The sequence below is a fragment of the Gracilinanus agilis genome, chromosome 5 (assembly GCF_016433145.1).
Source record: "Gracilinanus agilis isolate LMUSP501 chromosome 5, AgileGrace, whole genome shotgun sequence".
Classification (NCBI taxonomy): domain Eukaryota; kingdom Metazoa; phylum Chordata; class Mammalia; order Didelphimorphia; family Didelphidae; genus Gracilinanus; species Gracilinanus agilis.
Genome location: NC_058134.1, coordinates 82,156,487 through 82,183,142, shown reverse-complemented (window position 1 = coordinate 82,183,142; position 26,656 = coordinate 82,156,487).

Sequence of the window (26,656 nt, the reverse complement as noted above, 5' to 3'; positions counted from 1 at the left end):
TGGAATTAAGATTTAGAATTTATTTTGATTCACCAGAATCTATTCCCCAAATCACTAGAGCCAGGTGTTTAAAGGAAATCTCAGAAGTCATCTAGTCTTTAGATTTCTACTGAAGGGGCACCCCCCCACCTCACAGGTTAACCCATGCCATTTCCCCCCTTTTCTTTCTTATCATCTACATTATAAAGATGGAGAAATGTAAAGAAAAGCAGTTTATTCGAAACTGTGAATCTATAATTATATAAATATTATTCTTTTAAAAAAATAGGTAAAATTTAACATGGTACTACCATACTTTACCACTCATTTGAGTTGTTTTATGATCTTCTGTTCTCTAGTATATGCTAAAATATATTTCTGACATTCTTTTCTTTAATTTCCTTTTATTATATGTATCATTATCTTCATTTTCCTCCCATTAAATTAAATAAAAACTTCCTTTCTAATAAATACAAAAATAAATATATTTCTGATGCTTTACATATACTCCATGACTTTTCAGCCAAAATATGGGAAGAATTCATCTTCAGTCTTTTTGAGATGTGATTAGATATTTTATTGATAAGAATTTTTAAGATTTTCATAATTCATTTTTAAGTTCTCTGATTATTTGGAATTTTTCCTAATAATTTGTTTTCCCGGAATAATCAGATAAACTATCATTTCATAACTAGGTATTTTCAAATAATATTAGAATTAATTTTAAAAATTAATCATTAGAGTTAAGCCTTTAAATTCTACAAACAAAGAAAATTTAAATACAGTCTACAGGAAATACATTCATGCTTTGAATACACAACTGTCTTAAGCTTGAGAAGTTAACAGGATTGAGACAGGAATGTAACCTCTATTAGGAAATGCTCTATTAAAAAGAGATACTCCATTTCATTGCTCCCTATTGCCTTACTCACTGAAGAGGAAGTGCTTCATGATAATTCTGGGAGGTAAGTAGAGAAAATATAGATGGGTGTCAAAAAGTATCCAGATTGCATGCAGGTGTATTTGGAGTCAGTTGAGGCTGACCAAGGTGCCCTAAGCGCTGCAGTTGAGGAGAGTAATATGAATTTGGGGAGTGACCTATGAGAGCCAAGGAAATAGAGACTGAGTTTTATGGTCAAGAAAAGATATCTCAAAACTGACCCAAGTGAGAGTGAAAATCTGGGATACAAGTCTTCATTAGTATCCTAGTATGCTAGGGACTAGCAATGTCCTCTCCATTATTATCCCCCAATATATTCTACTATAGAATGAGTCCTTGTTTCTGAAGGTTTTAGGTGGTGAAAAGGCTTCCTTGAGTGCTGTGTGAAGAGAGGCAAGGACTGTGATGAGAATATTTTTCAGATGTGCATTCATTAAGTGATTTGAATTTGAGTGTATGTTTTGTACAAGAGCAAAAGAAGGAAGAGAAGAGAAGAGAGGAGAAAGCAAAAGAGAGGAAAAGAAATATAAGAGGAAATGTGTTAGAGGGGCTATTTGAGGAGTTACCTCATAAAAGTGAGGGTAAACAAATATGGCAGATGAGAGCAATTGGTACCTCAAGGCTTGCTATGGACCTTCTTTTCCAATATGCTAAAGACAGAGGAATAATGCCTGCAAGTTTATGTCCTACATAGCTATATTGCAAGTTAAAAAATACAAACAAATTTTGTCTTTTTATAACTTTTCCCAATCACAGGTAGTCAATGTCACATGTAGATTTGTAATGTTTACTTTACATGTGACTTTAGGACAAATCATTTAATCTCCCAAGGGCTTGGTAGTATGTTAATTGGCAAAATAAAAATGTTGGACTAAATGGCATCTGATTTCCCAGGAAATTATCTTGTGATGCAATAGAGGAAACAGAAGGGGTGCCATCTTCTGATAGAAAAATAGACCAGACACAAGTACTCAGTGAATAATTACCCAACATCACCGAAACAAATTTAGTGAGATTAGCCCATTCTATGTCTAGATGTAACAGCAGATAATGTGTTGGTTTCTGATCTCTTCTGATACTTCCGTGATATAACTAGGCAAATTTATTAAAATGAAGCTTGAACCCAAACTGCTAGATGAAATACAAAAAGCCCTACTCTTTCTCTACTTTTGGGTCCATCCTTCAATCTATCTAAATACTAATAGATTAGCATAAGTTTATATACAAACTTCTCAGGGTCCTAGATGTAACCTGTTGAAGAAAAATACACTTCTAATCACCTCTGTTACTCTGAGATGCTACTCAATATTTTCTACCAATACAACCAGCCACTCACAAAACTTATGCTTTGGGATCTTAAACATAACCATTTAAAAATAATAATATAAATGAAAGTCATTCCCCAACAGGCAAATAAAAATGAATAGTTTTCCACAGAATTGCAAAATATTAACACATTAAAAATACTCTGTCACTAATATAAACAGACATTTTAGTTGCTTTATTTGTATAGTTTCAATTATTTCTTTTCCCAAATGGTTGTACCAATTCCCGCCCCTATACACAGTTTACCAGTATTTCCATAGTTTTCCACAGAATTGCAAAGTGCTAACACAATAAAGTATTCTGCCACTAATGTAAACAGACATTTTAGTTGCTTTATTTTTATAGTTTCAATTTATTTTCCAAAATGGTTATGCCAATTCCCAGCCCTAACAACAGTGTACCAGTATTTCTATTTTCCCACAACCCTTCCAACAATGCATGTTGCCATCTTGATTTAGGAAATTCAAAACAAAACAATTCTGAGGTTTCATTTAATTTCTGGAAATTGACAGATGACAAAATATGGTAATATTTACACAAGCATTTTGCAAAATGGTTTGGAGCTTTCAAATAAAGGGACTAAAATTTCCATATTCTTTGACTCAGGGATTCCTTTACTGGGCTTAATTCATACATGTCATAAAGAAAATCACCTAAATCCAAGAATCTAAGTTTATTAATCTATAAAATAAAGAGGTTGCCATTTAAGATCCATCAATGAAAGTCACTAATAAGGAATCCCCATACACACTAAAATATATGTAGTAGCATTTATTGTAACAGCAAAAAAAATTGGGAAAAATGTTCATAGACATAGAAATGGATAACCAAATGTGCATAATACAATAATACTATAATTTAAAAATAATGTGATAACTAAAGAGAAATATGGAAATATTTTTTATAAACTGAATTAAATATTTAAGTAAAGAATAATTTCTATGCATCTTGAATAAATAACCCCCAATAGATTCTGAGGAAAGATTTCATAGAATAAAAGAAAATTCCAGTCAAATAGATATAGGTCACAGAAAATAAAAGAAGTGGCTATCACTGATAACTATAGTTGCTAAAAATCAGCCACCAGCCAAAATAAATAGCTTTCAAATATTTAAGTTACCATGAACTAATTTTTGCTAAAACCAAGAAACATTGTTTCAATGTGATATCCTAAATCTAGTCAAGAGTTCTATGGTAAACACCCTTTCAATATAAGGTTTAATCTAAATCTAAGTGAACAATTATGATGATAAAAGTTCACTCATTGGGAGTTTTGCACCAATACTTGATCTAGAGAAAAGGCTTATAGTCAAAATGTGGATCCAGTACTGAACTTTGGTAGTGGGGGTGAAATGAAAGCTGTAATGGGCTCATACAATCATGACTATTGAAAGACTACTTGCAAAAATAATGGAAGATGAAGAAAATAAGCATTTAAAGTGATGAATATTTTTCTTTGGGGTTACAAGAAATTAAAGAAGAAAGATCTGTATGGCTTTCAGGGAGGAGTTAGAACTTAAGGGAAACATAGATAATGGGCAGAATTAGTAGACTGGGAGAGAGAAAACAAATCTAGAAGGTTAAGTCCTGTTTCAAATCAAATAACAACGTATTTTTCCAGAATTTAAGAGGCATCCTTTGGCACATAAAAGCAGAAATCGATCTAATTCAAATCTAAAGAATAAGCCTTTGGGCCCATTTTCTTAGTCTTCATGGGCAGCGAATAATCAAGTCTCATAAAGAGATTCATTCTTAATATTATAGTCTCTGTGTATACAACACGCAATTATAGATTGCTAGAGATAGAATGATCCTAAGAGAATCTATAGTCTAGCCCCTTATACTTTTTTAGATTATGCATTTCCTAGATTACAAATCCTAAGAAATTGGGGTCCAGGTCTATATAGTAATTAATTTAGTGAGGCTTATATTATATTGTATTATTTATAGTCAGGAAGAGCTGTAACGACCTTGATGCTCATAGTGTTTTGCCCCAGGTCTCTGATACACTGGAAAAATTTGTTTCCTCCCAGCCAGGATCATCTCTATGGCTCACTTCAAATTGTTCCTTTGACCCATGCTGCTATGGGATACAGTCAGTCATTGTAGGTCCTTCTCAGCATCACTGCCTTCTTTTTCCACTACATCTTTGGTGGTAAGGAGCAAGCTTTCTAGAAGACAGATGTCCCACTCACAGCACAAATGTACCTGTCATTTATGAGATCTTATACATCCACTTCATCAACCTGTTATTTCTCTGTCTTAACAATACCTCTTACCTTGCCTCCTCATACCTCTTTTGCTTCAGATAAAATAATAGTTAGATCTCTGTAAGTAGATACTTTTTGGTCATATAACTGAACATTAGGCTCAACACTAACACTATCATTTGGGAAGGGGGAAATCATAGAAGTAATCTAGCTTCCAAAAAATCAGACTGATAAATTAAGATAATGTCTTTTACTGCTAGAATTATTAGCTCTTAATTATATATATATACATATATATATTATATATAATGCATATATTTTTTTTCATTTGGTTATGCAAAAGCAGAAACTGTCAATATAGTGATTTTTTATTCTTTTATTTCCTCCCTGGAAAGTGCTTTTGTGGCAAAGATTTGTTAGCTTAAAAAATCCCTAGATTCATTTTCACAGTTCCTATAAAGCTCATCATACAATTTCTGGCCCAGCAAAGAGAGACTTGGTAGATAAGTATAGAAAATGATTTTGGAACTAAGTCAGCATTTTTATAGAATTTGATTTGAAAATGCTAGTATTTTTTCCTCCCATAAATCCTTAAAAGCCATCAGGGCATTTCCCCCCTCAACTTTCCTTAACATTCTTGATGACAAAAATAGCTATTTACAATATTTAAAGTCATTTTAATGCCCTATGAAAAGTATAGAAAAAATTATTTTTGAGTCTTTGCTTCATAAGCTTTTGGACAAAAAATATAGAACTTTAGCAATATGAAAAGAAATACATCAACTTAGGAGGCAAAAATGAATTTCAACTTCTACCTAAATTAGCATAAAATTTGCATGTTATTGGGTAAAGATGACTGCTAGGCCTTTATGGAAAAGCAATGTGTTACTGTAGGAAGTCCATATAAGAAATCGTTGACTCTACTCTATATTCTGCTCATAGTTAAAACACATTTTTAAAAACAATAACAATAACATTTTTATGTTTCATTTATTGTAGCATAGCTCTTAGGAGAATTTATAGCTTGCCCTGTCTACAGTGCAGTCCTCTTAATAGATGCTTGGTTATGCCATTTCAAGCCATGAGTCATGAAAGGCATTACTCTACATTTCAGAAGTATTCTATGACTACTTCTTATCCCTTTCTATATGGAGCCTTCTGATTGTGTGCTGTGGCAGAACTAGAAGTACAAAAAATCCCTCACTGGCTTTTGCCCTACCCTCACTGATTAATCTTCTGGATGTGTATAGAGAGGTAGCATTAGTGGCTCTCTCTCCAGACCAAGGCTGATATGAGGTCATAAGCACACAACTTTACTGTTGTTTCCCCTGGTTGGCCTATCATAATATTGGTGAAACTTTTCAAGTTCACGTACCCAAATTGCAAGTGCAAGCTGCCTGTGAGCTCCCCACATTTTCCCTGAGAGTGGAGAGGGAAAGGGCTTGCTTTGGAAAGCTGGATAGAGAGGCAGAACATGTGAAAACTGTCCTCTAGTGCTGGGAAGAGGAGTGATGGAGTAGGCTCCCCCAGTGCTGCCTTGGTACATGTGCCAATACTTTGCCAATGCTGGTCTATTATTTCCTTTTTGATAAAGGATATTTGAGATGGAACAGACTAGGTTTGATCTTATGAATTTCAAAATGTCAGAAAAGCACCAAGTGTCCAGGAAGGGAAATTTTTTCCAGGGTTTCCTGTTAACTAAATTTGATGGATTAATTGGGAAATGAAACACAGGCTGAAATGAGACAGAAACTCATCCAGTTGCCAGGCCACATTTAGAAATGAAATGGCAAGGGAATGTTTTGTAGCAACCATTTTTAAGTGGGAGCCTTCCATTCTCGTGTAGCAAGGTGGTAGAGGGTGCATGTGTCCATAGTCTGAGATGTGTACTTGTGTGTGCATGCACACACTGTGTTTTTTTGCTTTATCATTTCATTAGATATCCAGTTATAAAACTATTGCTATTAATTAAAGCTGAGTGGAAACTAGACATTGGATCAATAAATGATGAAAGGGAAATACTGAAAATAAATGATGATTAGTATTGGGAGAAAATACTGGTATTGGAGTTTAAGGCAAGAACATTAGAAAGATAACCCAACTCCTAAAGGTTACCCCTAGAATCTGAGGGAAGATAGCTAGTTTTACTCTGGGAGTATGAATCACCAACATAAGTAAGAATTCTGATAAGGTCACTAGAATGTGTAACACTACACTTAACTGTCAATATACTGGGTCTCTTCCCCTCAAATAGGATATAAACTCATTGCAGTTTAAGGGCAGTTCTAATTTTGCATTTGTATTCTGTGATCAACATAGAAAATTAGTTCCATATATACCGTAGAAACATGAGTCACTTAAAAATGCTTGATGTGATTCCCACATCTTATATTCATTTTAACTTAACTGTATTCTTTCATTTGTCTACTACTCTATCCCTCCATAAGGAAAGGACCTGAAATTCTGTTGCTATCCTCTAACAGTGACAGTGAGCCTTTTAAAGACCCACACCATACCTGTATGCATCCCTTCCCCCAGCTGCCTTACCCCAGGGTGGGAAGGGAGGAAGTTCTCCCATTGGGCTGCTGGGCAGAGGAGTGGGTGAAGTGAAAAAATGTCCTCAGGCACAGTGGAGAGAGGGAAGAGAGCAGCTAAGGTAGCATCTCTCTTCCTTTCTAGTAACGAATTCTTGTGGGTGATGGCTCACATGCCCACCGAGAGGGCTCTATGTGCCCTGGCTTGCACACGTACCATAGGTTTGCCACCATGGTCCTATAACAAGAGAAGCAGCTAAATGGTGTAGATCAGTGATGGGAAAACTTTTTAAAGAAGAGCCCAAAGGAAAGGAAATGCTTATCGGTCAATCTAAGGCAATGCTTTCAAAATTTCACTGTATCGTGTCCTATTCATTGTATTTGTCAGATTAGGAATAATGTCGCACAGCTGGATAGAATATTTCAGGCAGCCCACATCTGGCCCACAGGCCATAGTTTGCCCATCACTGGTGTAGAGGATAGAATAGAATTCTAAATCTAGAGTCAGTAAGATTTGAGTTCAAATTTAGCATTCTATCCTTACTGTGTGACCTTAAACTTTTATTAACTCGGTTTCCTCCACCATAAAATAGGAAACATAATGGCACCTCTCTTCCAAGATTGTTGTGAGGACAAAATTTGGTTAGTATTGGTAAAGCACCTATTATGATACCTGGTATCAGTAGACACTTAATAAATAGTTTCTCCCTTTATTTCATCTTTCCTTCTGTCTTTCCTTATCTAGTTCCTTTCTAATAAATCCTTGAATTAAATATAAATTTAAAATGGAACACAATTTACTTTCTTACGTACACTATTTTAGTGGCCCCTAAATTGATTTTTATTTCACATCTTCCCCCCTTCCAATTCATCTTCCATGCAGATGTCAGAGTAATAACTTTAATGATCAGATATAACCATGTTTTTTCCTACTCAGAAATCTTCAGTGGCTCTAACATAAAATATTAACTTCTTAATTTAGAATTTGGGTTACTCTCTGATATGATTACAATCTATTGTTTTAACACGTTCCTAATTATTCTTTGATATGAATTGAATATTTTGGTTGCAATAAACTGAGTGTTGGTCCTCAGATTAAAACCACCCACTTATCACCTTCAACTTTCTCCTATTCCTGGAATGCTTTCCTCTTTCCCTAGCTCTTTATCCCACTTTAAGAATCAATTTAAAAAATTTCCCCTCAATGTTCTCTTGTTTCACCAATACTAGTGCACTTTCTTCTATAAATTATCTAGTATTATACTTATTTTTGTATATATTGTATCCTGTAGGACAACATAGAATTCCTCGGGGCAGGAAATTCTTTATATTTGTTCAGTATGAACAGTGCCAATTTAGTGCCTTGGATATAATGATAAATACCTAATGAATTTTAACATTTATTTCAAAGGATCAAAAAGCTAGTGTTGAAAGGAACCATAGAGATCATCTAAGCTTTCCTATCATTTGACATTAGGGGAAATCAAGACCTGTAGAAGTTAATTTCTCTAGGTCACACAGGCTGAATCAAGATTTAATCTAGGTCTATAATGCAAAATCAGTAAGGAATGCCTCTCTGTTTGTAGCATCTTGGGTCTCTCTGATCCATGAAATGCATCAAGTGTTAATTATCTGTTACATGCAAAACATTGTCTTAGGCATTAGATATGTCAAGAAAAAATGCATATTATCCCTGTACTGAAAGTCCATATATTCAACTTGGGGTTCCTCATATACACAAATAATTAGAAATGTGATTTCAGGAGGGAGAGGTCACTAATCACCTGAGACATCAAGGACATTTCCCTATAAGCAGTGACTCAGGAGATGAGTCTTGAGGAAAGCCAAGATTTATTAAGGGTAGAAATGAAGAGAGAGTATACTTCAGGTATGAGAAATTGCCAAAACAAAATAATGGAGGTAGTATATAAAATGTCATGTTGTGGGAACTTCAAAGAAGACAGATTTCCCAAAAAGGAACATAGACTTCCCAAAATGATATAACATGAAACGATGCTAGAAAGGTAACCTCAGAGTCAATTGAGAAGGCCCTTGAATGCAAAGAATGAATATCTTTCAAAGATATAACAATAAAAAGTACATGATCTTTTCTTCTATTATATTACAGTCTGATTTTTAATATTAAATAATCAATTTGTATTTAGAAATGTGTTATAAGATGTTGACCTAAGCCTATTTACATGAGGCTAATTTCCAGTTTTAGGAGAAAAAAATTAATTATAGTACCTCCTTATTAAATAATTTGGTTTCTGTTGTTTTGGAATACTGGGTTATAGATAGTGCCACTCTTTCTGACTTACCTTTTTCTAGTGTGTTTAATTATTATAAATTTCTATGATTTAACCAGTACTAAATGGCTTGATGATTATTACTTTAAAATATGGTTTAAGGAATAGAGAAGCTACCTTTCTCTCCCTATTCTTACCTTTTAAAATGTGAACAGTTCTTTTGTATATCTATCAAGATTAAAAGAGATTTGGGGGGGAGGGGGATAGTTGAATCATGAATAGTTTTATTTCCTTTTATATGACCACATTATATAAGCTGCTTATTTGATTTTCTGTTGGTTAAGATGCATAATTGATTTTCTGTCAATCATGAGGTAGGAGATCATGGTGAAATTTGGTTGCCTGAAGAAATTCATTAGTATTGATCTCATTTCATGATGGCAAGCTTACACAGGTTCTGAATATAAAGGATCTAAAGGATTGGAAGAAACATGCAAAGTAAAATATTTGGAAGTCTCCTAATTCTGTAAATAGATATGATGTAGATTTTTAATTATACTTTTTACTTGATTTCTTAGTGTTTTTTCATTCCCTTTGCATTATTGTAGTCATTGTGTGTCCATTTAAGAGCTTTCCCAATCACCAATGCAGTGAAATAGGACTGTGTGCTTGGATGACATTTTACATAATGCTGTCAGATGCTTTCAACAAGGATGAAAATGGCATCAAGTTCAGATGGTAAGTTATTTAACTTGGAAGGTTAGAAAGTTCAAGACTATAGAGGAGGGAGAGTTGGTGTGCAGATTTTTATTTATAGATGACTGCACACTCCATTGGAGCCTCTGAGGATGAAATGCAACAGAGTATGGATCAAGTCTCTGCTGAGTGTGGTAATTTTTGCCTGACAACATCAAGACAATGAATTCTCTACCAACCAGCACTGCACTATCCATATGTGGAACTATTTATTACAACAAATAGAGACATTTTAAATGCTATGGAAAAGTACATTTCTTTTGATGGTATACTTTCCAGGGACATCAACGTTAGATGATGAGATGGGTACACAGATTACCAGAGTTAGCTTGGTGTTTGGGAGGCTCCAAAAGAAAGTGTGGGAGAGAGGAGGTATTGGGCTGCCTACAAAACTGGAGGTCTACAGAGCCATCATGCTGACTTCATTGTTGCATGCCTGTTTAGAACCTGTTTAGTCTACCAGCATCATTACAGATAATTGCATCACTTCTATTTCAATTGTCTTATTAAGATTTTGAAGATAACCTGAAAAAATAAAGTACAAGACCCTGAAGTTCTTTCTCAAACTGAAGTGTTAAGCATCATATTACCTGGATGTCAAAAATGTGTTGAGCCAAAAGACTATTTTATGGGGAAACTTACACAAAGCAAATGTTCATATAGAGGTTAGAAGAAACAATACAAGGACACTCTCAAAGTCTCTCTGAAAAACTTTGGTATGGATTGCAAGGCATGGGAGATATTGGTCCAGGTGTCCCACATTAAAGGAGCTGTGCTCTATAAATAAGGAAGAATTGAAGTACCTCAAAAGAAAAATAAGATGCACAAATTTAGAGACACTTCTATCTCAAGTGGACTATTTGTAGCCAACCTGTGGTAGAGCAGTTCAAACTCCTCTTGTTCTCATCAGCCACAATCAAACATACTGTATTGTAAAAGGGAATTATTTGTTTAACACTAACTTAAGTACCCTACTTAGATTGTGAAGACAGGATTAACTCTCCTTTGTCTACTTTTGAATTGAACCAACAAAAGATTGACACCCTACTTAGTAATAGGTGAGAAGATAGCAAGGTACTTAGAGAACTCACAAGTCACTTATTAAGAGAGCTCCACACTTTTAATTCAGTTCCAAACTTGTGAATCCTATGATCAGGGTTTATACCCTCAGAAACTCAAATGAGCCAGGAATCTGTGAACCCTTTTGATGAGTATTCACCCCTCCAGAAGGTGAGAACTGGTTCCCACAAACACTGCCCCCTGGGCAGTACTAGACAATTTAGAAACTGTGATTGGTCCCTCTGAAAAGGGGCAGGAACAAGAAATCACCCTAAAAAGCCATGAATCCTGTGACTTAAGTCAGTCTTATGGAGATAGTCTCCTGACAGAAAAGTCTTCAAGGGAGCTTAACTAGAGACTGAGGCTTGGATTGTGGGCTTGGAACTTGACTTCAACTTGGCCTCAGACTCCTGGACCACTTCATGGGATGTGTGAAAGGCTGACTCCTTTCCTAGTTACTGGAGAGACTAGATTGCATCTTGGAGGAGGCCTTGTGATTATTCACTACTGGCCTTACTGGTTGAGAGCTAACTAATCTCTGTCTGGATTCAGATAGGATAGATATTTTTTCTATCCCCTTCACATTTCTCTACTTTATTGTGTCTTCTCTATTTTGTAAATAAATTTCTGACTCAAGATATAATAAATATTGGCAACCATATAATTTCATAAAAGTATTATCCAACCATTAATTTTCACCTTTATAGAACCTTAATCCTTAATCCCAACATCATGATGTGATTTTGGTGCCCTTTCAGTGTGAGGAATGTGTTTCTGGGTGTTTTATGTTTTTGAAGGCATTCCTCATTTTTTTTCTGTTCTCAATTTTGTTAGCAAACGTTTCTGAATATGTGATAATTAGATTAAGTCTTCACTGCACATCTTTAGATTTAATTACCAAAGTTGAGAGCACCTCCAATTCTGGGAGGGCCTTAACCCATGTGTGCTAGTGGGTGACTAATCAGAGTCAACTGACTGCCCCCTAGGCAGTCCTACCAGAAGTGTCTATTGTGATTGGACACACAAAGTAGGAGGGAGGCACAGGAAATGACACATGAGTGACCCCTTTAAAAGAGCGAGTTGAGTGAGTGAGTGGGGGTTCTGGTGAAGAGGGCAGCCAGTGAAGGAGGTCTGCTAGTTCTAGTTTTCCTGGTTCATGGAGTAGTGCCGGCTGGAACACTAAAACCTTGGTGAGTTTAAAGACTGACTGAATCTTCCTGGACTTCTTTTAAGGAACTTATTTTAATAGACTCTGTGAATGAAGCTTTGGCTGAGGGTTAATTAGATCTACCTGGATTAATTAGAGGATCATAGTAAATTACCTACTGGGTTAGATTCTTATTTCTTTATTTCCTCTCTCTCTTCTTAATTGTAAATAAACTTCCATAAAAGTCCATTTTGACTTGAGATTATTCTTAATTGAGGATTAATAATAGTTCAATCCTCTGGCAACCATCTTTTAATATACTCAACCCAAAAAATCCCTTTTTCCCCCTTTCAAATAATAGGTTCTTGATGGTTTAAATTTTTTCTTCTAGGAAATATGAATTAATTTTGTTCACTTGATGTTTTGTGTATTCATTTTCTTCCTTCTTTGTAATTAGGTTGCCAAAAGCTTCTCAATTTTGTTAGTCTTTTCAAGGAGCTGGTTTTTCATTGCCTTTATTATTTTTATTGCTCTTCTGGTTTCTAGTTTTTTTTTCCTTTTTTTTAAGTCAGCTACACCTATCCCTTTGAGTGTTTAGGAGGAGCACAAGGAACTGCTAAAGATAATGATGAGATGTGATAAAAGAGATAGGAAAAAAATTAAGAACATATTCTAACTTTGAAATTAAAAGAAAAAAAACAAAAGTATCCAGTAAGAGAATCTGATCAGTACAGTGAATAACTATAGAAAAGTTAAGGAGGAAGACAAAAAGGAGAATTGAATTATTGATTTGGATAGTCATTGATAATTCAGTCATTCACTTAATAGTCAACAGTAATTCAAATGTCTACTATGGATAGGAACTGAGAAAAAAAATGCAAAAGATAAAATAAATTATACTCAAGCATGCTTGAGGAGATCTACAGGTATATATACAGTGTCCCACAGCATAACCTTAAACAAAATAAATACCTGTTTTAAGGAGGAAGAGACTAGCATTTGAGAAAATTAATAAAGGCTTTATGATGGTAAGTGAGTTATGCCTTAAGAAAGGATGAGCATTCTCTAAAACAGGTGGGAGAAGGGAGCACATAGCATGTATGAGAGTTGGCCACTGTAATAAAGTCATGGAGAAGGGAGACAGTGTGCTATTCACATAAAAGAATAAAAACAGAACCAATTTGGCTCTATCAGAAGAAAGTGAGTCAAGTATAATGAGGGTAGCAAGAAAGAGCAGGATCACATTGTAAAGAGCTATAAAAGATAAACAGAAATTTCCAATTCATCCTAGAGTCACTAGAATTGATTACATGAAGTGACATTGCCAGATTTGCCCTTAAGGAAATATCTTTTAGTACTATTTGGAGGAGGCACTGGCAGGCAGAGAGAATGGAAGCAGAGAGACACATTATCATGCCATTATAATTATATAGACAAGAGAGGATGATAAACTGAACTGAATTAAGATTTTGAAAAAGTTTTAGAGAGGTGACAATAAAAGCCAAATTTTCAAATACTTAGAAGATATTAAATTGTTAGAGTGTTGGTAAAATTCTAAGAATTTCATAACTTTTAAGGAAATTAGATTTTGTAACAAGAAAAATGATAAATAGTGGGTGTCATGGAAATGTTTTTTTTTTTAGATTGGGGAAACTGACTATGTTTGAAGACAGATGAAAGGGAATAATGGATAAGAAAAAGTTTAAAAATTAATAAGAAAAAGAAGATAAGGCTTGGAATATTTCCCCAGAGAAAGGGGGAAAATAATAATAAGAATCTATATAGAATGATTAGCCTTAAGGAAGATTTGTTTTATTAAAATTTATTATTTTTATTGATTCTTTTCTTATTTAATCACAATTTTCCTTGCTATCCTTTTACTTCCCATAGTCATTCCTTATAATTATGATTGTAATGACAAAAAAGAACAAAGATCATAATAATTTGTCAAAACATTGAAAAAATCTGAATTTACATGAAAAGTACAATCTGTGAAGACCTTCTATGCTTGTAAATAGATAGGATGTAGATGTCTTTATTACTTTTTCCATGCAAATAGTATTTCTTAAGCACACTGAAAAGGCAGAACATTTGGGAGAAGATTGCTGCATGTTCAAAGCTTCCTCTAATAAGAATAGAGATCTTGTAATCTAGGAGCAGAAAGCCTTTTTTTTCTGGCTACACACCCTAAACCTATTTTTTTAGGTGAGAAAGGCAGAGATATATTTGTTTCCCAACAGTAATATGTAACAATTGCTACCCTGGGCCATCCTAAAGAACAAATATGCATTTTCAGTAATAATAAAATTGAAAATACAAACAAGCCCTAAAGCTATTCTAGCTGATAAAACAGCCAGCATTTTCATTAGAAACAGTGAATACTCTGCATGACACAATGAATAAAGAATAAGAACTATGTTTTGGTGGACTTATAACTTTGGGAATTTAAAAATCTATTCCTTTTCATCAGTCTAAGTTGGAATGCCTGGATAATAACTTAGCCCAAGACACCAGGAAAAGGATTGTGCCTTCACATAAATCATACACTACAGAGTACACTGCTCACTAAACAAATACCAAAAGAAAGAGTAATGCTAGCCTAATTATGGTGAAATGTCAGACAAAATGTAGACTCAACTAAGTGTTTACCAATGGCACTAAACAAGAAGGTTCATTAAGACGTGATTTTCAAGACTAGGGGTGTATCATCAATCTTTTGCATATTCATAGGTAAAAAGGAGGTGGGTTTTTTGATGGATGACAATAGTTGGTGTTGGTTTTTTGTTTCGGCAAGAAGTATGGAAGTGTGAGTACTTCTATTACTATTGCATGCTTGTGACCATTTAGTTCATAGACTATAATTTATCACATGGGGATATTGTTGTTTAAAAGATGAGTTTTTATTTCAAGGAAGAGCTTGATATAAATGCACAAACAATTGATATAAACACACAAACACATACATACCATAATTTCATAAGTGAAATCCAACTGAATTTTTCTTTTATTTTATCCTGTGCCTAGTCTGAAGTAATACTTAAGCATGTGTGCAAGATGAACAAACTCAATGAGCTGCTGATCCATAATGTTATAATCTGGACAAGATATTTTTGTTAGAAATTTAGAATTTTTGAGTGGCTATGATTCCTCCTGAAAATGAGCTATAGTTTCCTGAGGATAATTCAATTAGTGCAATGTTAGCTGAAAAATGATGACACTATTGAATTCTTGGTTAGGATATGTCACTCAGTGATCTTTCAGTAGTAATTACCTTGCTTGTAATGCCCCTACTTAAAAATTTTCTCCTTGACTGCTGTTTTCCTATTGTTACCTTCTATTATTTGAAAGCAAGGTTCTGGAGGTCAGTTTTGTCTTTCACCTGTGTGTGGTTGTTTTGTTTTTATAATTGATTTTTCTTAAGATTATAAATTTAAATAAATAATTTGAACAGTTTTACCCAGTTATATACAATTTCATTTGCACAAAAAACAAAGATATAAACAAAGAAGAGGGCAGTGAAGGGGATGTGTGTCAAACTAGCAACTTTTGAGTAAAGAAACAGTGTTGAGTATGGACTGTAAGACAGTTTGCCCCCAAATCCACATTTTTACAACAAAAGCTATTAAGCTAAACCAGCCCTGCAAAAAATATTAATATATAATTGATATAATATTCCTCACAAGACCAAAGGATGCTGACTTTATGAAACTCAATTGAAGGCTAAAACCAGAACACTTAAACTTTAATAAACACACACACACCATGCTTAACCAGAGACTCAATTAAAAGAAAAAAAGTTCTAAGTCAAATACTTTTCCTGACTTTTCCATGGAGTGGGGGTGGATGTGTGATAGAAAGGGTCTTAGTGCTATACATAATGGGGAATATAGTTTAGTCTATATGATAGAAATAGTTTAGTATACATAACATTCTGCAACTTATATATGTCATCAAGCATATTGCCACTTACAACTTCTACAAATCATCTTTGAAGTACTTTGAAGTACAACAGCCACTTATCATAATCTGGCCTAAATAGCCCAGTCATCTACAAGCTAGTGAACAGAAGCTGAAACCAAGCTGCGTGTGGAAATTCCACCAGAAGCTTTCCCTGAAGGGGGGACGGCCTGGTTCCCACTCTTTTAGATTTTAGCATTAAATTTTCCTAAATCCTTTATTTTTCCCCATCTTTCCTAAGTTCCCAACATCCTCCATTAATACCTTTCTTAAAAAGTTACCTATAACAAGAAGTTGTAGTCATCTTACTGCTTACAATCATCAACTTCTGAAGAATCCTCCAATCTATTAGGGTTGATAGTTGGGGGAATCTCCCTGCCATTGTGGATTCTCATAGCCTTTCCACACATTCAAACTTGTGAATTATTCCCTAACTAGCTGAGATACTGGCTTTATACCATCTTAGCCATATTTAACTTCAATTAAGATATTCTGTTGGCATCTCCAGGGGAGCCATTGGGCATGGGCTCTCAGTGTAAAGGACTCTCAAAGTTCTTGCCTGCAGGGGATTTGATTTGATACTGGCCCCAACTACTGCTCAACCCCTGCAAGCTGTGCTGTGGAGCTATCAGTCATTTAGCAGTGTGTAGGTATATATATATATATATAGTGTATGTTTCCTGCTCTCATGCTTGTAGACTATTCAGGTTTCACTGGCATAGAACAATGTAGCCCAATACGTCTTCTTTCACAGACATTCTTTTGGAGCCTCCAAAATACTGAGCTAGTTATGGCAACATGTACATCAATATCATCCTCTATGTGGATGTCCCTGATACTGAGATGAACAGAAACTAGATGATTTGCTTAAAATCACAAGTTGGTAAGTGCCAGAAGTCATATTTCAACTTGGGAATTCCTGACTTCAAGTACTATGTTTAACCAGGAAGCCACCTTGTTACTTCTACTGAAAACAGGAAGAATAAAGCACCACGTCAGACAAGATATTGTATTCATTGAACATCTTCTCTGGAACCATTTATTCATTGGCACTTGCTACTGTTGAATTCTCTTTTACCTGGTTTAAAGATGGTTTATTATTAATTATAATTATATTAATTATATGTGATATATAATTAACTATAAAAATTATTATCATAGGGGACTCATTCCGCATTATTACATAAGAAAAAGGCCTATTTAACCTAGTAAGTCATGTTAAACTTTCTACTAAATCAAAGAGAAAATGAATAAAATTGGCTTTTTTTTACTTAGTATATTCAGTCATTAGATGGAAATTATTTGAAATGCAGTATATAAGTGAAAGGAAGAGGAATTTTAAAAAATTTTTAATGGAAATGAAAAAAAATTGTTTTGCCTGGGTAGTAGAATCCAGAGAAGTGAACATTAAGTAAACAAATGAGAATCTTCAATGCCTGAGGCATATTGTGTTCCTGTTTTAATATGTGTGCATATGTTTGTGTCTCTGTGTGTGTTTTCCCCTTATTCAGGTCAGTTAATTTCCATGTTTCATTAACAAGTTTGTGGTTGGATGAGGGGCTTTTCAGAGCTGTCACCTTGGGATACATATAAGAAAAAGCTAATTTATTTAGCTGTTGTAATTTGTCTTCTGATGTTTTCTTCTCCTATAGGCAAGTCATGGGCCTGAATTCCCTAGTCCTAAAAAATTATTTTTAAACTTAAACAACAGGAACTACAGAGGAACCTAAGAAGCCTAAGAAATTGCCCTTTATAGCAATATACATAGATGGGCTGATAAATAGATAGATACCCATATTATATATAGATATATAGATATAAATGTAATAGTCTGGAACAACAGATATAAACACGTAAAAGATTAAATAACAATGTAAGTGTTTAATAACATAAAAATACAAATATAAACCTGAATTTCATTATAAGATATCAAATGGAAAAAAATCACATACAAGGAGATTAGAGTCTGATGAACCCATTATGGACTAGATAGATAGATAACTTAAAATGCCTTTTAATGGGACAAATGCAGCTAAATATTGGAATTTGGGGAAAATATTTTAAGGGATATAAAGATTGCATACAATGGATAGAAAACAATTCATTAGTGGTATATTGCACACTTCTGAGTCTCTACCTATCTATCATAGTTAGTGTCTTTCAGTTCATAAGTAGAGAATTCATCCTCAGGAAAAAAAATGGTTATAGTGTTTCTAGATATATTTCAGACTGAATAAGGAACCATTAAAACTAAATCTCTGTATACACTGTAGGAATTAAGTTTAGATAGAATAATCTAGTTTTCCCAGAAAGATATGAGTTTTGACTACTCTTGGAACCATTGCTCCTAAAGTTGCACCATTATAAAATAACAGGCTCCCTCTACCTGTTTCTTTGGACAAAAATTCTATAACCTACAAACCAGAAATTAAAATGTGACCAACAACTATTTTCTAAAAAACAGAGAGCAAAGCAGTGAATTAAGGTAATATATATTGCTCATCTCTCATAAGCAAATTTCCCAAATGGCCACAGTGACTACATTTTTCAGTTAAGTAAGCATTTATAGACTACCTATTCTGTGAGAGGGACTAGAGTCACAACATAGTTCATTGGCCCTAAGTAGAAATTCTGTCCCTATTAAACAGAAAGAAAGGCATCAAAGCTGAGAGGAGGAGATGAAGGTTGGATTGCATTTTTGTCTATGTATGCCAAAATTAATTTGTAATAACATTACATGAATAAATTCATAGTTTTGTTGCTTTAGCATTCAAATAATCATAGTAATTTTTATTGAGCTAAAAAATAATTAATTTGACTTGTTCCAAAATGTAGGTAATAACAAGGAGTCATGGCAGAAAAAACATAGGAAAAAAGTGGTATAACTGCTAGACCACAAATAATATTATGGAGTAATAATCATCAAAGTTCTTTGATATGAGTTTTAAAAAAGTAAATTTTTAATTAACCTAATTAAAAATCAAATACAATTAAAAATAGTAAACTAATATTTGATACACTCAAGAACATTAATTACTCTAGAAGAGTTCCTTATTCATAGTAATCTCTGGAACATTTCAAAAGTAGCTTGATTGTTATGTTTAGATCAATATTTTATATAGTATAATCCAATGAATGAGATATCTTAATCAAAAGATCACATTTTGATAAAAATAGGAGCCCTTGCCAGATTTAGATCTCTGAATATTTAGGAATCAGAAAGAGAACCTTTCTCAACTAAGCCTAGTTTGGAGAATTACTAACCACACAAGAAAAAGAGGCAATTATAAAAGCAAAAAAAATGCATTAGAAAATATATAAAAGCTTTTCATTATACATAGTCAATGCAGATAGAATAATATGAAATGGGATCTCTGAAATGGGATGAGACAATATGACATTTAGTGTTTTAAAGGAATCTTTGAGATTTGTTAGTCCAAACTATTTTTTTATACCTGAGGAAATGAAAAGATACATTTCTTGAACAAAGTCCTATAATGTGGGAGAGTTAATGATATAAATACTGGTCCTCATGAGTGAGAAACTGATTTACTTTCTACTAAATTGTGCCCCTCCAAAATCTTTTAAAGAAAATCATTTACATCTAAGGAACTGACAAAGATTTATGAGACAGTGGCTCATTCCCCGCCATAACTAAGTGATTGATGAAAAGGAATGGGTGATTTTCTTTCCTTTTGCAGGGGAGGGCCAAGAAGTTTATTTCTTGGTGCTTAAAGTATATCCCTTTGTAACTACTCCATTTTGCTTTAATTCCACTTTCATATTTATCTCCTTGTTTACTTTTAGAAAGCAGTCTCATAAGAGTCCTTCTGCTGTTATTTCCTTAACTTTTATTCTAATACATGTCTTTTTTTTCTTTTTAAGTTTGATTCTCCAAGTGGCAGTTTTCAAAATAATATCAATTATCAACTAATAAATTAAAACAATGTGAATAGCAATAATAAAAGATATGAAAATGAAAACAACCATAAATTTTCATCCTATATATTGCATATGAGCAAAAATTAAGTCAAAAGTAAAGGGATTTTGATAAAACTCATTAATAAAACATTAGTGGCATCATGAATTAGGCTAACCCTTCTGGAAAACAATTTGGGATTATGTAAGAAAAGTGACTGAACTTCTGATCTAACAATTTGTTTGGGGGAAATTCATCCCTATGACAAAAATTCATCCCTATGACCAAAATGTAGCAAAATATTCCTAGAATCAGTTTTTGTGATATTAAAATAAATTGAATACTGTAACATCCATGACCCTGAGAAGGGATGAAGCTGGATCACAGAATTCCATACTGCCCTCGAGAATTCCAAGGGAGGGGGCAATTAGGGGCAGTTGGAGACCTGGTATAAAAAACCAGGTCAGTCCTCTGGCAGGGGCTCTCTTGGAACACACCCTGTGAGTTCAAGGACAGGACAAGAGGGACTGTTTCTCTGACTGCCAGAGCTGAGTTAACTCCATAGCTGACCTCTAATAGAGCTTCAACAAAACCAACTATATACCTTCAATTTACAATACTCATTGTTTGGAGGATATATTGAACTCACTATGGTATGTGAATGTAATGGAGTATTACTAGAGTCAGAAATGATGAATATGAAGAGCCTGGAGAGATGTGGAAAGATTAGTATTAACTGAGAAAAAGCATAAAAATTATAATAGTGATCTTAGAGTAAAGATTATTAAATATTTCTCCATCCTCTTGGTAAAGTATTGAGAGACTGCAACAGATTAGAGTATATGCTTTCTAATGGAGTCCCAGCAGTAGTAGTTTTGGCTTAACTCCTTTTTTCTTTTTTTATAAGAAAGAGCTTAATTATAGAAATGTAGAATGAAGGTACACCCATAAATAATTAGACTATTAAAAGAAAATATATAATTTTTTTTTAAATTTGGACCAAGAAACCATTATAATATTTGTGTCAAGATGACTTCAGATTACCCAAGTATATAATTTTTGAGCAAATGAAACATTATTGAAACATCATATGACTTTTATTGTGTTACCCCATGAACTCATCCATATATAAAACTGATGTCTTTGGTGAATGAAAAGTAAAGACTTGCAATAAGTATAACTAGAGAGAATGTGTTAGCAGAAAGGGTCCTTTAGCTCCTTACAAGCACATTGTAATAAAGCAATATTCTTTAACTTCCTTGGGACTGAGGATGTAAAGGAGTGGGGGAAGGAAAGGAAAAGAAAGACTGAAAGATGGATGGAGCAAGACATGGAAGTAGGAAAAGACAGAGGGGGAGGAGAAGAGAGAGAAAGTGAATGAGAGAATGAAAGGAGGGAGGTAAGGAGTAAGAGAAAGAAGGAGAGGGAGAGAGGGCAAGGAGGATAAGGAAGGAGATATGGAAAGAAGGAAGAAGAGGGAGAGTTGAAAAGAAGGAAGAGGGAGAGAGGGAAAGAAAGAAGGAGGAGGGAGAAAGAGAAAGGAGGTAGAGGAGAAGGAAGGGGAGGGAGAAAGGGAAGGAGGGGAGATAAAGAAGGAAGGAAGGAGAGAGGGAAAGAGCTAAAGAAGGAGGGAGAGGAAGAGAAGTAGAGAGGAGAGAAGGAGAGAGGGAAGAAAGAGAGAGAGAAAGGCAGACTGTTTTGCATGCTTATGATGCAGAGCTCTTTGACAAATATGTAAAGATTCCTGTTGCCCCAGTAGGAATGCCAGAGTTATCAGTACCTATAGTGCCAGAGGCTTCCCTATCAGTGCCTTGATGTATTTATTAAGCCTTATTTGTGTTAGGCATGTATCTTTTGATGTGGGAGGGAAAAGGCTAGTCTGTTTCATATTAAATGTTCAATTCCTGGTACATTTGCAACTAAAGACTGACAGGGCTGTTGATCATTGTCTTCAGGTAAAAGAAAAAGAGGGTTGGGAAGCAAACCCTGAACCATCTTTGAGATGCACTTTCCAGTACTCATCTAATGACTTTTCTAGTCTCAGGGGGCTACTGAATGAGTCAGCATGTATTACAGTAAATGTATATTGTGAAAATATCAAACATCTATCAATCAGTCAACAAGTATTTTGGGAGGCCCTACTTTGTGTTCAACACCATGCTACGTAGAGAAGTGAAAAGAGAAAAAAATGCTTCCCCAGAAGTTCTTCCCTTTTATATGTTTATCATTTAAATTGAACAGACACAACTAACACACAGGAAAAATTTTGAACAATACAAAATAGCGTAGAATTGAATGTTAAACTATATAGTACAGAAGATACATTATACTCACAATAAATGAGAGAGGCACTGTGTTATATTTGACAGAGGACTGTACTTGGTACCAGAAAAAAAGAGTGAAAGTGCTGTCTATAAAGAGCATTATAATATAAGGGAAAGGCTGCTGGATGGAGACAGAAGTTCTGTATACAAATCTCACCTCAGATATTCACTAGCTTCCTGACCCTGAGAAAGTCACTTAAATTCTCTATAACTAATTTTCTCCTCTGTAAAATAAGGTCATTGAGCTAAAAGGCTTACTTTGTCCCTTCCTGCTTTCCATCTATGTTCCTAATGCCTATGCTAATTTTGCGACCATGAGCAAGTCACTTACATTTTCTGGACAATCTGGATAATAAGATTAAACTACTGACCAACTCTCTCTGCCTGCTTAGTTCAATCCATAGGAGCATCTGTTTAGAGCTGGAAGGGAATTTAATGGCAATTGAATACAATAGCCTCAGTTTCCTAGATGAAGAAATTTAGGCACAGCAAGCAAGCAAGCAAGCAAAGTTTCTACATTTGGAGTTCCCTACCTTGAAACCACAAGACTAGAGCAAAAAAACATGAACTCATTTTATATAGCACTTCAGCAGTTAGACTATTTTCTTCCTAATTGTAATCTGTACTCCACATAGATAAATTCTCTTTAAGCGCAAGGCTACCCTGTTTGGTAAACTCTTCTGCTTCCATATTGTCTCTGTGATAAAAAAAAAAAGTAATAATCTATTCCAACTTTGAAATTATTTCACAAACTAATCCTAATTAACTTTATTATCTATCAATCTCCTCCACAAATTCTATAGTCTGGCCAATCTCACCTTCTTTCTTTCTATACAACATCTTATTTCCTGTGGCTGTTCCTTTGAGTGGTCATCCCTCATGTCTGGAATGTACTCCCTGGTCACGTCCATCTTGTAGAATACCTGACTTATTTTGGCATCATATTAAAACTCTGTTATCTGAAAATCCTATCCTTATCTCCCACAAACCACATGTGTCCTCTCTCCCAAAAATATCATGTAGTTATTTTATTTAGTAGGAGACTTATCACATAAGGGTTGTCTCCCTCGGTGACCAATATTATTCTTAGAAGCATGGACCATTCACAGTTGGATTTTATTTATTGTTTCCCCAGAACCAACCACTGTGTTTGTTACTTTTAATAGCTGTTTTACTAATCCTTGTTTATTAAGCCTGTATTTAACCTCCCTTTCACTTTTGAACTCTTAGAGGAAAAAACAAACATAGTCTAGACTTTTTCTCACATTTCCTCCTCATTTATTGACTCAGTCTCATGGAATCACTCCAGATGAGCTCACCAATGGACTTCAGTAGTAAATCTGACTACCATTTCTTATACCTTATATGACTATTTCATTTCACCTCTATTGCTCAGCTAAAAATGGCACCCCGACCTATTCTATTCCTTATATAATAAAGTATTTCCATTGCCTGGTTTATAAACTGTTTCTAATATTATTTAACATTATTTCTCATCATGAACTTATATATTTATAGCTAGTATGATTTTGCTATCGATTTCATCCTTGAGCTCCACTGGCTTCTCCTTTAGAAATTTGGAAGCTACACCGTTTAGTGCATACATATTGAGTACTGATATTTCTTCACTGTTTATACTGCCTTTTATTAGGATTCAGTTTCCTTCCCTATCTCTTTTAACCTTATCTATTTTTATCTTGACTCTGTCAGAGATCATGATAGCAACCCATGCCTTCTTTTTCTCATTTGAAGCCCAATAGATTTTGCTCCATCCTCATTTTCACTGTATATATGTCTGTCTGTCTCATGTGTGTTTCTTGTAGACAACATATGGTAGGATTTTGGTTTCTAATCCACTCTGCTATTTGTTTCCATTTTATGGGTGAGTTCATCCCATTCACATTCAGAATTATAATTATTAACTGTGTATTCCCAGACATTTTGATTCTCTCTCCTAATCCTGTCCTTTCTTCTTTCACTGTTTCCTTCTATACTAGTATTTTGTTTTAAATCAGTTCCTATAATCCCTTCTCTTGTTGTACTTCCCTTCCCCCCTTCTTATTCCCATCTTCTTATTCTTTTTTTTAATTTTTAATTTTTAGAAAAACTTTCCATGGTTACATAATTCATGTTTTTACTTTACACTTGACCCCATCTACCCGCCCCCCCACCCTGTAGCTAACTCTCATTTCCACTGGTTTTTAACATGCGTGGTCAGTCAAGACTTATTTACATATTATTGATAGTTACACTGGTGTGGTCTTTTTGGGTCTAAATCCCCAATCATGTCCTCATCAGCCCAAGTGTTTAAGCAGTTGATTTTCTTCTGTGTTTTCACTCCTGTAGTTCTGAATGTGGGTAGTGTTCTTCTCCATATATCCCTCACAACTGTCTTGGGTCATTGCATTGCTGCTAGTACAGACATCCATTACATCCAATTTTACCACAGGGTATCGGTCTTTGTGTACAATGTTCTTCTGGCTCTGCTCCTTTCACTCTGCATCAATTCCTGGAGGTCTTTCCAGTTCATGTGGAATTACTCCAGTTTATTATTCCTTTGAGCACAATAATATTCCATCAACAACATATACCACAATTTGTTCAGCCATTCCCCAATTGAAGGGCATACCCTTGCTTTCCAGTTTTTTGCCACCACAAAGAGCACAGCAATAAATATTTTTGTGCAAGTCTGTTTATCTATGATCTCTTTGGGGTACAATCCCAGCAATAGTATGGCTGGATCGAAGGGCAGGCATTCTTTTATTGCTCTTTGGGCATAGTTCCAAATTGTCATCCAGAATGATTGGATCAGTTCACAACTCCACCAGCAGTGCATTAACAGCCCAATTTTGCCACATCCCTCCAACATTCATTACTCTTCGCTGCTATCATTTTAGCCAATCTGCTAGGTGTGAGTTGCAACCTCATAGCTGTTTTCATTTGTATTTCTATAATTATTAGAGATTTAGAACACTTACTCATGTGCTTATTGCTACTTTTTATTTCTTTACCTGAGAATTGCCTATTCATGTCTCTTGCCCATTTATCAATTGGGAAATGGCTTGATTTTTTATACAATTGATTTAGCTCTTTGTATATTTGAGTAATTAGACCTCTGTCAGAATTTTTTGTTATAAAGATTTTTTCACAGTTTGTTGTTGTTTCCCTTCTGTTTTAGTTGCATTGTTTTTGTTTTTACAAAACCTTTTTAATTTAATATAATCAAATTATTTATTTTACATTTTGTAATTTTTTTCTAACTCTTGTTTGGTTTTAAAATCTTTCCATTCCCAATGACACAAGACAGCTCTGAGGGATTTATGGTAAAGATGCTACCCACATTCAGAGGAAGGACTGCAGGAGAGGAAACATATAAGATAAACAATTGCTTGAATGCATGGACTGAGGTGGACATGAATGGGAAATAGACCCTGAACAAGGACATTTGTTACAACCAGTGGAAATGTGCGTTGGCAATGGGTGGGGGGAGAGTGGGGGGTGAAGGGAAAAGTAGGGGCATAAAGTATGTAAACAGATTAAAAATGAATATTAATAAATGTCTAAAAAAATCTTTCCATTCCCAGAGATCTGACAATTATACTATTTTGTGTTCAGCTAATTTACTTACAGTTTCTTTCTTTATAATCAAGTCTTTCACCCATTCTGAATTTATCTTGTTGTAGGGTGTGAGATGTTGGTCTAAACCTAATCTGCCCCATATTGTTTTCCAATTTTCCCAGCAGTTTTTGTCAAATAGTGGATTTTTGTACCAAAAGTTGGGCTCTTTGTGTTTATCATACACTGTTTTGCTGACGTCACTTACCCCAAGTCTATTCCACTGATCTTCCCCTCTATCTCTTAGCCAGTACCATGTTGTTTTGATGACTTCTGCTTAATAGTATAGCTTAATATTTGGTACTGCTAAGCCACCTTCCTTCACATTTTTTTCATTATTTCTCTTGATATTCTTGATCATTTTTTCTTCCAAATAAACTTTGTTAAAGTTTTTTTCTAATTCAGTAAAAATGTTTTTTGATAGTTTGATAGGTATGGCACTAAATAAGTAAATTAATTTGGGTAGAATGGTCATTTTTATTATGTTAGCTCGTCCTACCCATGAGCACTCGATGTTTTTCCAATTGTTTAGATCTAGTTTTAATAGTTTGGAAAGTGTTTTGTAGTTATGCTCATATAATTCCTGTGTTTGTTTTGGTATATAGATTCCTAAGTATTTTATATTGTCTAGGGTGATTTTA